Source organism: Gopherus evgoodei, chromosome 7 (assembly GCF_007399415.2).
Source record: "Gopherus evgoodei ecotype Sinaloan lineage chromosome 7, rGopEvg1_v1.p, whole genome shotgun sequence".
NCBI classification, from domain to species: domain Eukaryota; kingdom Metazoa; phylum Chordata; order Testudines; family Testudinidae; genus Gopherus; species Gopherus evgoodei.
In genome coordinates, this window is record NC_044328.1 from 108,560,739 (window position 1) to 108,576,297 (window position 15,559).

General features: G+C 45.5%; 1 protein-coding gene and 1 long non-coding RNA gene across 6 annotated transcripts in view; one reads left to right on the forward strand and one right to left on the reverse strand.

Annotated features, from left to right (window-relative positions):
* The window catches only part of CHCHD6 (coiled-coil-helix-coiled-coil-helix domain containing 6), a 181,336-nt gene that overhangs the window by 83,230 nt on the left and 82,547 nt on the right, over nucleotides 1–15,559 (forward strand). The window lies entirely within an intron of this gene.
* LOC115654326 lies at nucleotides 3,993–7,976 on the reverse strand. Its single transcript, XR_004001166.1, has 3 exons — nucleotides 7,579–7,976; nucleotides 5,605–5,856; nucleotides 3,993–4,936 (listed from the first exon to the last, which is right to left on the reverse strand). It is a non-coding gene; the product is annotated as an uncharacterized LOC115654326 (long non-coding RNA).

Below are 15,559 nucleotides of genomic sequence, written 5' to 3' on the forward strand. Positions count from 1 at the left end.
CTGCCAAACGTGATGTGCTGGCGAGACTCATCAGCATACTCTTCAGCAGCTCGGGATCCATTTCCCACAGAAATCGCACTGCACAAAAACCGTTGGGAGAGTCACAATGGCGTAAAACGTGGACGGAAAAACAGTGACTGCTGGGATGTGAAGCGATGCATCACGGGGCGTTGGGACAGGAAGCGGAATGACCCGCACCCTTCCGTCCCCTTCCCACAACCCACGGTGCCAAAATGGGATGAGGTGTTCTGTAGGATAGCTGCCTATAATGCACCGCTCCTAGCAGCGCTGCAAATGTGGCACACTGCAGCGCTTTCCCTACACAGCTGTACGAAGACAGCTGTAACTCCCAGTGCTGTACAGCTGCAAGTGTAGCCATACCCTTAGTTTTCTCCCTTCTTGATTGTTCTAGAAGGCATATTGTGGTGCATCAAGCAGTACAAAGAGATTGCCTGATGAGCCTGGGGCATATAAGAAATTTTGAGCAGGCTTGCGTGTGGGTTTTTTTTTAAAAAGGAGGAAAATGTCTCATGTCAGAGTGGCCACATAGGAAATTCCGAGTCCTTTTTTCTCTCTTTCAGTATGTGCATTTTTCATTTGGACATGTTAAAAATGTTATGCCCTGTGTCCAACTGGACATGTAAATGTCTTGGGGAGCTTTCATCTGCTCTCTGGAGTCAATTTACTGGGATCTCAATTTTTCAAATACGATTGTGTGTGCACAACAAAATTGCCCTCTCATCACATGAAAGGCAGTACTTAGTAGTGAGAATGGGATATGGAGCCTTTCACCTCTAGGTCATTCATTCAATTACAGCTTGGTTTAGCTGCAGCCACCATTTGCAGTCTGTGCAGTGTTTTGTGTCGCAACGAAACGATGAGTCTTGGTCTTGTTAGAATATAAGTACTCATGTTGCCAAAACAAAACAAAAAAAAAGTGTATCCCAATTGACAATCTCAGAAGATGGGGAAGGAGTGACCTGGCCATGGATACAGAGGTTGCCTCTCTAGGTCAGAGGCCAGGCACACTGGGCAGGGTGTGGAAGTTTGCATTTTGGTTTATCCATTTGTTCTCTGGATCAAGGATTTCATTTTCCAGGGGTCTCAGTGTGCAAGATGGGATGTTTCTACAACTGTACACACAAATATTTTTTTATCTGCAACTGCATTCCCGTTTTGTTTTTGTTTTTTCATTTTTTTTTGTCCCCATGATTTGTTGATTTCTGGACTTTATGGCCCCCAACTCAGCTGAGGTGAAGTACGGATTTCATTGTTTTGGTGGGCTCTGCCCACCAGTGTAGTTGTCAAATAAGGACACATCTTTAACCTGTACCAAAGTCACTTAAAAAAAGAAAACTTTTCCTTTCTGTATGTTTTGTTAGCTACAACCACAAAGTCCCAGCGGTAATTTAAATGTATCTATAATTGCTTTAGGGGGTTTACATGTGGTGCTTCCTCATTTAGTTGCTGGACCAAGTTCTTTCTTTGTAAGAAATACCCTTTGCTGTGGGAGGAGGAGACCTTTTGGTATGTAGAGAGTGAATTCTGAAAGTGGAGGTTTACATTAAATTTATTGTTTTGACTGTGGTAACTACATGTGTTCCTACTTCATCAATTTGTGCTCCCAGGATGCCCTTGGAAACTTGACTTTTCATCTCAACAGCAATTTCCTGGTTTAAATATTGTTTTGAAAAATAGATTATAATCTCTTTGTTGTGAGCTGTGAGGAAGGAAACCCATTTTCCTAGTTGGTCCTGCAGTGAGACCATAATTTTTAAATTATGGTGACCTAACAGCGGTCAAGGCCACATCTGATGTCATATATGAGGATTGTAATACTAATCTAGTCAGATGGAAATGTTTCAGTCAGAGTGCAGGGATGTGATTTCCTCCTCAGTTATGCAGTTCCCTGCACTCTGCTGTAGTTGTCTGATTTGCATAATCCTGGTTACGTCTCAGTAACTCTACTGTGAATATGCATCTATTTCTAATCTCATTGGCTGTTGTTATCCCTCCGCTCTGATTGGCTTATGTATTCATAATTTTCAAGCTCTTTGCCAGCAACAAAGAAGCCTCCTTGATGTTTCATTCTCTTCAGAGGAATCAGGAAAGCTCTAAAAATTACATGAAGGAGAAGAAGAATATACTTAAAAGCAGAAAGAATGTGGCTGTCAAACTGTGGAAAAGGAAGTGATTTAAAAAAGTATTCTTTGACTTCTTTCTTCTCCTCCTTACCATCTCTCTTCCCTCCACATGCCTTACCTGGCCTTTCCCTGCAGACTGGCAGGACTCTCTCCCCCTGAATAACCACCATTTATTTATTTACTTACCACTGGAAGAATCTTAGCCCATTTTGAAACACAACATTTAAAAACCAAAAAAGGAAAAACTAGTTATTCTTGAGCACAGAATAACTGCTTTATGGTGAGTCCCAACTACTGTCTATACAAGGTGCTCCCATTTGGCCTAGCAACTGCACCCAGTGTGTTCACCAAAGTGTTTCCAGTAGTAGCAGAATAGTTCAGGCAAAGCATCGGCATCCTTCTTCCTGGATTTAGATGATTGGCTTCTTTTTGGCAGGACACATCGGGAAGACCTCATATCAACCTCATTGCTGCTTCAGCATCAGTCATCCCTAGGAGTCTGTGTGAACATGGAGAAATCTATGCTAATCGCGACGCAGACTAAAGAGTTTATAGGAGCAACGATAGGCCGTGTCTGTACTACACAGTTAAGTTGACTTAAGCTACGTCAGTGATTATAAACTGCTGTAATTACATTGCTTGTGCACGGTCAGACACCGCTCTTTGTGTCGGTGGAACTTGTCCACCGATAGAGCAGTGGACCATGGGTAACTATGTCATTGTGCAAATTGCCACCTTCTTCCACTAAGAGTTCTGCAAATGGATACTGGTGCGTCATAGGGGGCGGGATCACTTCCCCATGATGCAGTTTTCTCCGTTCCATAATTCCAAGGGCTTCTGCTTGCATTTCGCACCATTTTTCAACTGCCCCTGTAAACTTTGTGCCCACCATCTCTGCCTGGCAGCCTGGATCCTGCACTGCTCACCATTCTTGCAATAAGCGCTATCAGCACAGTGCAGCTGATCCTGCAGTATTTTGTGAGCTGTGAATCTGAACAAGAATCCGTGGTGCCTGCCCTGCTGTGTGCCATAGAAAGAAACAATTTGAGATTGTTTGTGTTCATGGAGTAGGTGCATACAGTGGATCCTTGCAATTGGGCTCAGGAAACAAGTGCCGAGTGGTGGGATTGGATTGAGATGCAGGCATGAGATGACAAGCAGTGGCTTCAGAACTTTCATATACAGAAAGCCACTTTCCTTGAACTCTGTGTGTGGAACTCGCCCCTGCCCTTTGTCACAAGGACACCAAAATGAGAACTGCCATCATGATGGAAAAGCGTGTGGCAATCGCCATGTGGAAACTAGCAACTCCAAACTGCTACCTGTCAGTCACGAATCATCTTGGAGTTGGGAAGCCCACCGTAGGGGTTGTGGTGATGCAAGTGTGCAGGGCTATTAATCGCCTCCTGCTATGAAGGACTATGACTCTGGACAGTGTGCAGAAAATAGTGGATAGCTTGTGGCAGTGGCATTCACTAAACAGTGGCGGGGCGATAGATGGCACGCATGTCATAATTTTGGCCCCAGACCATCTTGTGATGGAATACATTAACATAAGGGCTATGTCTCTATGGTATTGCAGGTGCTGGTGGATCATCGGTGTCAGGGAAGATGCATGACACTCGCATCTTCAGGAACACTGGCCTGTATATAAATCTGCATGCAGGAACTTTCTTTCCAGACCAGAAGATTCAAGTAGGGGCTGTGGAAATGCCCATAGTGATCCTGGGAGACCCAGGCCCTACCCCTTATTCCCATGGCTCATGAAGCCATACACCAGAAATCTTGACAGCAGCAAGGAGTGCTTCAACAACAGGCTCAGCAGGTGCAGAATGACTGTAGAATGTGTGTTTGGCAGATTAAAGGGTCGCTGGCGCTTCTTTTTTGGCAGGTTATACCTCAGTGAGGAAAATATTCCTGTGGTCATCGCAGCCTGCTGTGGTCTGCATAACATTTATAAAGCCAAGGAGGAAAAGTTTCCCCAGGGGTGGAGGGTAGAGGTGGATCGCCTGGCAGCTGATTTTGAGCAGCCAGACAACCGGGCTATAAGAGGGGCTCAACAGGCAGCTATTCAAATTTGGGAGACTTTGAAGCAGCATTTTGACAGTGAGCCCCAGTAATGTCTTTCTGTAATGAGTTGTGCCAGGTATTGTTTACTTGCCACATTGAATGACTCCTGTAATGATTCCTGCCTGAGCATTAATTTAGTCTGCAAATGTACTAGTTTCCACTGTGTATGAATTTCTGTTGCAACCATCCTGTGTAGGTCACAAATAAAGAATCACTGTCTTTGTAAGACTAAATTTTTATTAAACAGCAATACACAGATTAACATTTCTTACAAGGGACATGACAGTGAGCAGCACTCTCTGAAGTGAGGATCTCATAGCTGTGTGTAAGTCCAGCCGTCATTATGGAAAATGTCCTTGCGGTGGAGTACAAGGGTTACTGTGATAGGCCAGGAATGTGTATGGGAAGTTTTGGGAGAGCAATGAAGGCAGTTCTGTATGGGCTACAGGGGGAGTCGAGCACACATGTGTTCCCCCTGCAGCACAATCAGGGACCTCAGCATCTCTGTTTGGTCCTCCATGAACTTTATTATCTGCTCCTGGCTCTGTATCATTCGCTGGCTGTTCATTTCTAGTATTTTGATTGTGTATCTCCATGCTTACTATTGGCCTGATCTGATGGTTGCAGCTCTTTACAAAATATGTCCTCCTTACTCCTCCTCGTTCACTACTTTATCTGATGGAGGCGTTCTGCTGGTGTGGAACTGGCCCTCAAGGGCACACCTGCAGAAGCAAAAGAAACAATACACAGAGTCAATATTATGTATGCACTCAATCTTGAATCATAAAGGTTACATACACCTCTTTCTCACTTTCCCATGGCAAGCATGCAGCACAGCCAGGAGTAAGGTGCAAAAAAGGACAAAGGGTCTGGGTGGGTTCAGAAGGGGATCAGTACAAGTGCCTAGGTACGCTAATCTGAATACTGGCACCATTTTTCACAGATGGGGGTGATTGAAGCTGATCTCTCACTACCCGAGGGTAACCAAAGATGCAAGGATGCATCTCTTTCATGTGTGTGACTTCAGACCAGGTCTGTATGCTGCTTGCTGTGTGCTGGTTTGATTCCTCCAGAAGTAATTGCCGATTGGTGCAGCAAAGTTTCCTACAAAGGGGGAAGAAACAAAGCAGCTCTGCCAAGGAATCTTCGGCAGAGGATTGCAGAGTATCTGCAGGAAAGTTTCCTAGAGATCTCTGAAGGATTCCCAGGAGATGTGTGTGCATTAACAAACTTCTCCACAGGGCCCCCACTATGTAACTACATAGGGTAACATGAAGCAGATACAAACAGCACCTGGTGGTGTTAATTTCCTCCCTTCTCCCACATGACAAAATAAAGGACACATCTAGCTCATGTAACCATGCACTATCAAAGCAAAATGAGAATTTACCGGAGCTCTCCTCTCCAGCTTCAGGGATGCCAGAGCCAGAACTGGCTAAACCACTCTGGAGTCAAAAAGAGGTCCTGGCTGCCACGCCACTAGACAAACCTGTTGCCTGTCTCGCATCCTTTTCCAACTCTACCTTCTTATCCACCACTTCGTCCTTGGGGTTGAATCGGCTGCCTCCAGTCCTGCCAAAGTATCCATGGGGCTCTTGGCAGTGGAAGTGGGGTTGCTGCCGAGGATGGTGTGCAGCCCCTCCTAGAAGCAGCATGTTTTTGGCATTGCATCAGACAGATAGTTGGCTTACTTGGCTTTCTGGTACGCCTGCCTCAGCTCCTTGATCTTAGCACAGCACTGCTGTGTGTCTCTTTTGTGCCCTTTCTCATCCATGCCACGAGCCATCTGCTTGTCAGTGTCAAAGTTCCTATGGCTGGATTGGAGCTGCAATTGCACAGCCTCCTCTCCCCACAGTCCCTACAGATCCAACAACTCTGGTCTACTGCAGGTGGGAGCGCACTTGCTGCAGAAAGCCGGCATGGTCAGCTGGGAAGATGTGATGTAAGCTGTCCATGAGCAAACAGGAAGTGGAATTTCAAAAAACCCTGGGGCTTTAAAGGGGGAGGGGCATGTGCCCATGTACCTGGCTGAAGGGCAGCAAAGTAGAAACTGCTTACCAGAGCAGTCATGATGGGCATTGTGAGAAACCTCCTGGAGGCCACTTAAGGTGACATAAGCAAGGGCACTGTCTACACCAGTGGTTTTCAAACATTTTTTCTGGTGACCCAGTTGAAGAAAACTGTTGATGCTTACCACCCAATGGAGCTGGGGATAAGAGACTTGGGGTGTGGGAAGAGTCTCAAGGCTGAGGCAGAAGGTTGAGGTGTGGGGGTGAGGGCTGCAGCATGGGGCTGGGAATGAGGTGTTCAGGGTGTGGGAGGGGGTTCTGGGGTGGGGCTGGGGATGAGGGGTTTGGGGCACAGGGTTGGGGCTCCGGGTTTGTGGGGGGACTCAGGGCTGGGGCATGGGGTCGGGGCTTCAGCTTTGGGGCAGGGCTCAGGGCTGGGGTAAGGGATTGGGGCACGGGATTGGGCAGGCACTTGGGGCTGGGGCAGGGAATTGGGGCTCCAGGGTATGGGGGGGGCTTACGTCTGGCAGCACTTGGTCAGTGATGTAGCTGGGGGGCAGAGGCAGGCTTCCTGCCTGTTGTGGCACCGTGGACTGCGCTGCGCCCCAGAAGCAGCCAGCAGCAGGTCTGGCTCCTAAACCAGCAAAATGGTCATTACAGATACCTCCCTGTTAGGCTGGGGAGCTCACATGGACAGTTACATGGTGCAGGGCACTTGAATGCCCTGAGAGACCAGAATGCATGTCAGTTTTCTGGAACACTCAGCATTCTGAGAAGCTGAGAAGCTTGCAAAGCCTATCTACCATTCATCCAGTTTTAGCATGTATTCAAGACAACGTTACAAGCCCCACATCTCAGGCATGGAGAGGAGACTTCATTCCCTCAACATTCAATGAGCACTGACATTTTGTCTGCTGAGAACAAAACTGATCAGAAAGTCACCTAGACCGTTTGTTGCTGTAGCAGAATGAATTCTAGGTCAAGCTATATTACTCCCGGAAAGTCTCTAAGTGAATCTCTGGTAGCATCCTGCTCGACTGGTTGGCACAACTCCATGCCCCACACAAAGTAAGGGCTCACTCTATAAGGGCACAATGGGCCTCAGTGGCATCACTTCAACAGGTGGTACTCAACATTTTCAGGGCAGCTATATGGAGTTCCATCTGCATGTTCACAAGACATTATGCCTTGATCTAAGACTCCTTTGCTGATGCATCCTTTGGGGCAGTTGTTCTACAAGCTGCTATACCACATGCATCTTCCTATCCTGCTCCTTTTTGAGCACTGCTTTTCAGTCACCTACAGTGGAATACACTGAGGGACAAGCACTCGGAGAAGAAGGGAAAGTTACATACCTTGTTGTAATCGGAATTCTCCAAGAGGCATAATCCTTATGTGCATTCCACTACGTACCGCCTTCCTATCTGCTTTGGATTATGACTGGATTCGCTGTAGAGAAGGAACTAGAGCAGGCGATCAGTCTGCACCACCCTTTACAACCTCATTACGGAGCACAAGGAGAGCAGGGCTGCAGGTTCAGATCAATGGACACTGATTGCAAGAATTCTCCAGTCCCAGGCCCATGGAGCACATGCGTATCCACGGTGGAATGAACATAGCAACCATGCATCTCCAACTCCAGTTACAACACAGTAAATAACTTCCTTTTCCTTGGTGTAACCACTAGACCACTCTTTCTCTGCAGCTCCAGGCTCTGAATATGAGTGAGCTCAGATTCAAAATACAAATATATTCAGAAATAGGGGAGGGAGGAATAATGTGGTGGCAAATTAAATTGCTGCTTGTATAATTTTTGTTCTCTCCCTCGTTTGCTCTTAGTGTGGAAATCTGTCTCATAAATATATAAATGCAAAGATGAGAATTGCTGCCAAAAAACTGTGTCCAAGTTATCTGGAACTTTCGGCCCTTGATTATTCACATTATAAACCACTCATCCTCTTCCCCGCCCCCCCCCCAACTAGTACAGTGCTCTGAACAGATACACCCACCACTCAGTCAGATCTGTGTGTATGGTTCATCTTCTGTGCCTTTAATGTGTTTCTGTAACGCAGCAGAGAGAGGGTCTGAACGACTTTCTAAAAAACCTGACAGTTTGTGTGACAATCTGTCCACAAATCCACAGGCTTCCTGTCAAACAAATGAGCTTTGAATATCAGAGGTTTTGGGAACAGCGCTTACAGCATCGCCCATGCGCTGAGGCGAAAGTACAACAAGCTTCATATGTAACCTGAGAGATGCTCTGCATTTTCCTTAATCATTTTGGGGACATCTCATCATTGCTTGTTGGCTGGTTCTCAGCCCTGCACATGTCAGGGTTATTTAGCAAAGTTTGATTTGCTGGGAACTGCATGCAGAGTAATTTGCAGTTGGAGGGGAAAAACCTGAAGAGGGGGAAAAAAAGGAAAATTGTAGGCCAGGTTGTTCTCCTCCCCTCCTTCCCCCCACAACAAAAACACAAATTTTATTTTTTTCCATGGGGTTTTCTGTGTCCATGTTGGTGCATTAACATGACCCACATTCTTCTGTTCTCCTTCACCTCTGCATACACCTCCTGTCTGTAAGTACCCACCCCTGCCCTCCATTCTGGGCACTGAATGCCTCTTGGAACCCAGTCAACTGCATTCTTTGACTACCTGTTGTGCAAAAGTTTAGGATTGAGAATGTAATCCAGGTCTCTTGTATGGAGGGGCAAAGGTTGTTTACTAGGCAAGTCTCCTGCAGTTCCTAAATAAGATTTAGTGCGGCAGGGGCATTCATGGTGAGAAACCCCAGACTTTTAGCTACAGCAGTCTTGGTAGGAGGGGACGACTTTGGTGTTCAGAAACCCTTGATGGAGGCTTCTGCCAAATACTAGCCGTTGGACAGTCATTACAGTCTTTTAAACAAATCAAATGCCCCTCTAATGCAGAGGGGGTTGACGGTGGAATGTATTAAGTAATATCCCCCTTTTAATATGCTGCAGTTACCTGAAGACTGTTAGGTTTATTGATGAAGTGCTGATCATTATCTCGATTGAAGCTTTTGGTTATGCAGACTAGTACCCCTGCACACCTCACAAGCCACTTGCTCCTTACCCCACTCTTAATATAGTTACTCTGTGCTTGTTAGAGTTGTAAGGAGCAGTCTGCGCTGAGACCTTTCTGCTTTTGTAACCCTGATCTGTTGGTAGGATCCATCTGTTGCTGTGTGGCTGGCTGTGCTGCCAGGCTACCCAGATAGAGGCACTGAGCAGAAACTGTCATGCCCTGAAGCCTTTTGGGTGCTTTTTTATCTGTACAGTACTATCAGGTTGAGGTGTTCCGTAAAGCAGATGCTGAAAAACCTTGATGCTTAATCAATACTGGTGAGGCCTGTTTACCTGCAGTTGTCAGGTATAATTGATTATAGCATTTACTGTGAATTCCTCACCTAGGACTTCTGACTCCTATAGTGGACTTTTAAACTAGAAAGAGAGTGTGTGAGGATATTCTTCCAAGGCATTTTAAATGTGATTCTGAGGCTTTTGCATTGCCCAATGCTGTCCTTGTCAGAGAGTCTTTGTTGCCTGCTGGCATTTTATGGCCTTCCTCCACGAAGCTGATTTTGCTTTTCTGTATTTAAAACACCACTGATGTTTCACAGCAAATTTTGCAGGCTATCTACTTTAACTCAGTCCTGTTTCTACATAACATGATATATTTTCCACGTTTTGGTTCCCTTTATTATTGCTAGGGTTATTCATTCTTTGAGTTTTTGTTTGTCTGCTGCTTGTCTTTCCAACCAGAAGCAATTGACCTCATAACCACATATGAGGATTGAGCTGGTGGGACACTGACCTCTAAAGAACTATTAAGACCTGTTTCCATGAAAATGGGGGTAGGGAGAGAAATAGAATTCAGTTTTTTTAATATCAGAAGTTTTAAAAACTCAGACTTTTGTTCATATTTTCAATGGGATATAATGGCTTTCTAAAGGAAGACTTGCTGAATTTGGACTTCTGAGGGGCACATTGAGACATTTGGCCCTGGGCACAAAACAGGATGTGTATTTATACAAATAAAGCTTTTCACTAGAGTATCCTCTCTGGAACCCTCTTGCTGAAGGCACCCTGGTTCCTGAATGTGACCCCAGCATCATCGAAGCCCAGTGTCAGACTGTAAGTGTGTTCTTCATCTGATACAATAGCCTGCGTACTGGACTGGGAACTAGGAAGTCCTGAAATCTAATCTTGTTTCTGATGCATGGCCTGTGGTTTAGGACAAGTCATGTAACCACTCAGTGTCTCATTTTCATCACCTGCAAAATGGGGCAAGTCAGTCATCTCCCTCAGAGGGGGCATTGTGAGAGCTGATATTGGTAAAGCACTTTGGATATGAAAGCTTTCTATAGCTGTTAAGTATTATCCTGCTTTCACCCATAGGTAGAGTTGCAGCAGATTTATTCAAACAGAAACATGCTCCTGCCACTGACTAGTTTAATTTCCCCTGTGCTAGTATTGCAGATGTAGCTCATCTCCTTGATTCTGCAGTGAATCCTAATCTAGCATTTATGATCTCACAGCCTGTTGCCAAGGGAATGAATTGGGTGTCACAGATTCAGCACTCTGACTTCACTGCAGGCTCAAGTAGGAGTGGATGAGCCCACGCTTGAACAGCGAATACCAGAACTTCATTTAGAAGCTGCCTTTGGATAGTAACTGTACTTCCCCCATTATTCCCTGTATCTTCCCAGTGCTAAGCCCAGGAGAAAGGAAGTAAATTCTCATAAAGATGCGCTTCAGTTTAATCCATTACTCCCAGGAGCCACATGTAGCATGCTTTATATGTTCATTTTTTCCATTTGCAAAGAGTGCTTGTTCGTTATCCTTCACGTACATTTACACATAGCAACAGTGGAAAGCATCAGCTGTGTGTATTTGCTGGACCAATGTCAGCAAATCAGAAACAGGAGTTCTGCAACACCCCCACCCCGAGACTTGAAGTGACCAGCCTTTGCAGTGTGTCCTGAAGAACCAAAACTCAGCTCTTTCAGACCAAAGCACAAGTGTATGTTGGAAGCAATTCCAAAGGGTTATCCACTGAAAAAGACTAATTCAAGGGACTACCTGCTTGCAGCTTCAGGACTTATTGGTGGGGAAAAACTCTCAGATCACCAGGTTCCAGTCTCTGGGGGACAACTTGTAGATGAAAACCAACAATCTGAGTTACAGTCTATTAGAATCTCTGGAGCACAGGTCCAATGTGCTCCCTATAGGAGACTCTGCTGAGCACATATGGCTGCTGCAGTCTGTGCTAGCTGAAGTTTTCGGCTGACCTTCCTCTGTTGCTCCCATGGGAGCAGTAGCCTTCTGAACACTCTCTAAACCAGAAGTTCTCAAACTTTTCTTTTTTGATGGACACCTTTTGAAATGCAGTATTAATCACTGACCTCCAACTGAGAAACTGATTGGCAAAAGTATGTGTGTACTTCATATAAATATGTACTGTTTGTAATGTTTTAAGAAAGAGAGTGTCATAAATATAAAGGGGAGGGTAACAACCCTCCTGTATACAATACTATAAAATCCCTCCTGGCCAGAGACACCAAAATCCTTTTACCTGTAAAGGGTTAAGAAGCTCAGGTAACTTGGCTAACACCTGACCCAAAGGACCAATAAAGGGACAAGATACTTTCAAATTGGGGGGGGGCAGAGGGAAGAGTTTTGTTTGTGTTCTTTGTTTTGGTAGTGGTCGCTCTTGCGACTAAGCGGGACCAGACATCAACCCATGTTCTCCAGATCTTTCTGAACAAGTCTCTCATATTTCAAACTTGTAAGTAACAGCCAGGCAAGGCATATTAGTTTATCCTTGTTTTCTCAACTTGTGAATTTTACCTTTGCTAAAGGGAAGTTTATCCCTGTCTTGTTGTAACTTTGAAACTAAGGCTAGAGCAGGTTCCTTTGGGCTCTTTGAATCTGATTACCCTGTAAAGTTATTTTCCATCCTGTGATGATTTTTACATTTTCTTTTTAATAAAATCCTTCTTTTAAGAACCTCACTGATTTTTCCGTTGTCCAAAGACCTAGGGGTTTGGGTCTTTGATCACTTTGTAACCAATTGGTTAGGATATTATTCTCAAGCCTCCCAGGAAAGGGAGTGTAAGGGCTTGGGGGGATATTTTGGGGGAATAGGAACCCAAGTGGTCCTTTCCCTGTTTCTTGTTAAATTGCTTGGTGGTGGCAGCGTGCCAGGTTTTAACCTAAGCTGGTAGAAATAAGCTTAGGGGGCTTTCATGTGGGTCCTCACATCTGTACCCTAGAGTTCAGAGTGGGGAAGGAACCCTGACAGAGAGTATAAGAGTACTTACAGATATCAGTCTGATGGGTGTTCCTGCTTCTGACTGCAGAGTCTATCCATCCTTGTGTGATGCAGAGCCAACGTGGGGGGGAGGTGTGCTACGTGAGGTCATTTGACCCTCCTCCCTGAAGTGCTGATGTAGCAGGGCAGAGCAGTGGTGTGCCTCTTTGGCTAGCTGTGCCTGCTCATGGAGTGAATGGCTGTGAGGCAACCCCTTCTGATGGCAGGGAGAGATCTCTCTTCTGCAGTGATGCTGCAATTTTTGGTTGCACTCCCTCCAACCCAGATAGGCTGGTGGCCAAATGAGGTTAGTTGGGAGTGGAGGTGGCACTCTCTCCCTGAAACCCACCTCGCAGGGCTGGCCTGAGCCACCTGTCACCACTCGCCCACCTGAATGTTCCTCTGTGCCCCCTCGTTTGAAAAACTCTGGCACTCCCTCCCCAAGAGCCGTGGCATTGTCTTCCCCTACCCCTAACATTTCTCCACACCCCTACTTTGAAAACCTCTGGCACTCCCTCCCCGAGCCCTGCCATGCAAGGCTGGCCTGAGCAGCCTGGTTTCACTGCTCGCCCACCTGAATGTTCCTCTGTACCCCCCTCATTTGAAAACCTCTGGCACTCCCTCCCTGAGCCCCATGGAATTATCTTCCCCTCCCCCAAACATTCCTCCTCACCCCTAGTTTGAAAACCTCTGGCATTCCCTCCCTGAGCTACATTACGTGTTGCTGTCCCCCTCGAACGTTTCTCTGCATCACCGGGGGTGCAAAGCAACATATAGGGGGAACGCGGTGACACTAGGCAGCTCAGGTTGGCTCCATACAGTGGCGCTCGGGGAAGGAGCACCCCCGACTCACCTCAGCGGGCCACCCAGCAGATGTGCGAACTCTAAGGACCCTCTGCAGTCAATGGACCCTAGTCTGAGAACCACTCCTCTAAACATCTGTAGCAGCTGCTTCATGAGCTCTCTGTGCAAATGACAGAAGGCAGCAGACATGCACGTTCTCATGAGTGTTATGTGAGTCTTAATCTCTGACTTTAGTGGCATTGGGAAGCAGAGGTTTAAAATCTTTTTTGTAGACACTTGTGGCGGAGGTGGTAAAGTCTCCCTTGTCTTGCCCCTTCTCCTTGCCTTTCATTTTGTATTTATCCTCCTGTGGACTAGAGCATATTCCTCCCTTATAGTGGACGTGGGAGACACCCATTCCTGTCAGCTTCTTTAGGGCCACATATTAGAAAGTTTGTTGAATGCTGCAGAGTGCACACAGACAGGGTGATGGTGATTGGAGGTGGGGGGGTGAGATAAGTGATGCATCTGTCAGGTGTTAGGCAGATTTCACCATCTAATCCCACAGCTGTCGTCTGCAGCATTTGTCAAGGCCTCCAATGGCCTGCTCTTGTTTCATCAGAAGTATCGCTAGCATTCATCTAGGCTGGCAACATTTCAACAGACATTAATCCTCTTTGTATCTTTAAGCACTTTGACCACTGACAAGATTCTATACACCAAGGTGTCAAAATACCTCAAGATAGCTTTGGTATCTGTTGTCTTTTTATATCCAAAGAGCCTCTGATCCACTGACCCAGTTCTTAACCTGATGGATAAATCTGTGTTCTGGTGTTAGAGCTTTTTGTTGTTGCTGCTGCTGCTTAAGGTTAGCACAGCATTTCACCTAAAATCTGATTAGTTTCAGGTTTTTCTCACTTCACTCGCATTCTTGTGTCAAGTGTTTCACATATCATAGTGAACAATGCACATTCTACTGAGGTGGTATATAATGGACTTCAATGTAAGGGCAAAACTGAGCTGGCAGGGTTTTTCTCATGACACTTCAGCTATTTCTATTTCTGAAATAAACCAAGAAGTGCTTTCCTTGCTATAGTTTGAATTTTCTGCTTTCTCTCTTGGAAGAAACCAGACAGTACAGAAGAGTATGAAAACATACTGGAGCCTGTGTATATGTGGGGAATTAACCAAAATTTATTTTGAACCTCAGTTGTAGTGGGGAAGGGAAGTTTTTATTTTAAGGCGCTTGTGTGTGTATGAAAGAGAGATCTGAGACTATATTTTCATATTCTCACCATCAACCCATTACTTACCAGAAGAGGTAAACCCTTTGAATTTGCACTGCATCGGTGCCGCTTGTTCACACTCTAAAGACAGAATCCCAAAATTGCCAACCCCAAACATAAAAAATCATGAGTCAGGCCCCCCAAACTCATTTGATTTAGATAAAAATAATACATTTCAGATGCTTTTCCTTTAAGCCTTTTGGGTTCATGTGGGGCACATTATCAAACTTTATTTTCTGCACCATAAAGGCTGGAAATTTACAATTTTTTTTTAATGGCAGCTCAAATTCTCATGTAGCCACTTGTCTCCAGGAGCTGGGACTTTTTAAAAAAAAAAACAACCCAAACATTAAATATCATGAGACTCGTTATTAAAATCATGAGAGTTGGCAACACTGTGAGTGTGGGACGTTTTCTGAGCATATTTTTTTATACATGCTTGCAACTGAATCTCCTTTTCTAATTTAGGGTTCTTTACGCCATATATGGCCAATAGTCTCTCTGTTGGGGCTGAGCAATGCCACAGCCAGCCCCAGCTTCAGACACCAACACTGTGGTTATGAGTGACCTGACGAAGTTGTCACCTAGTGTAATGTGGGTAAGATGGTTCTGCATTTTCACATGGCTGCCTGTTCTGAGCTTTCAGGCCAGTTAGAAAGTCCTGGGTTAATATTAGCCACTGGAATGTTCTGTCACAGTGTGGTGGTGCACAGGATCACACTGGGAGGATTCAAACTATGACAAGAGGCAGCAAATTTTGCAGATGTAGATTGAATGTGAGGAACTCTCAAAACTACTCTCACTGGGGGAAAAGGCCCCAAAACTGTAGAACCACCTCTGCTCAGTGCTCAGATTGAGAGGCAGTTGGGTGGAATTTGTTCTTATTAAACGATTTGGAGAACTGGTCTGAAATTCAATAAAGAGCAGTGCAA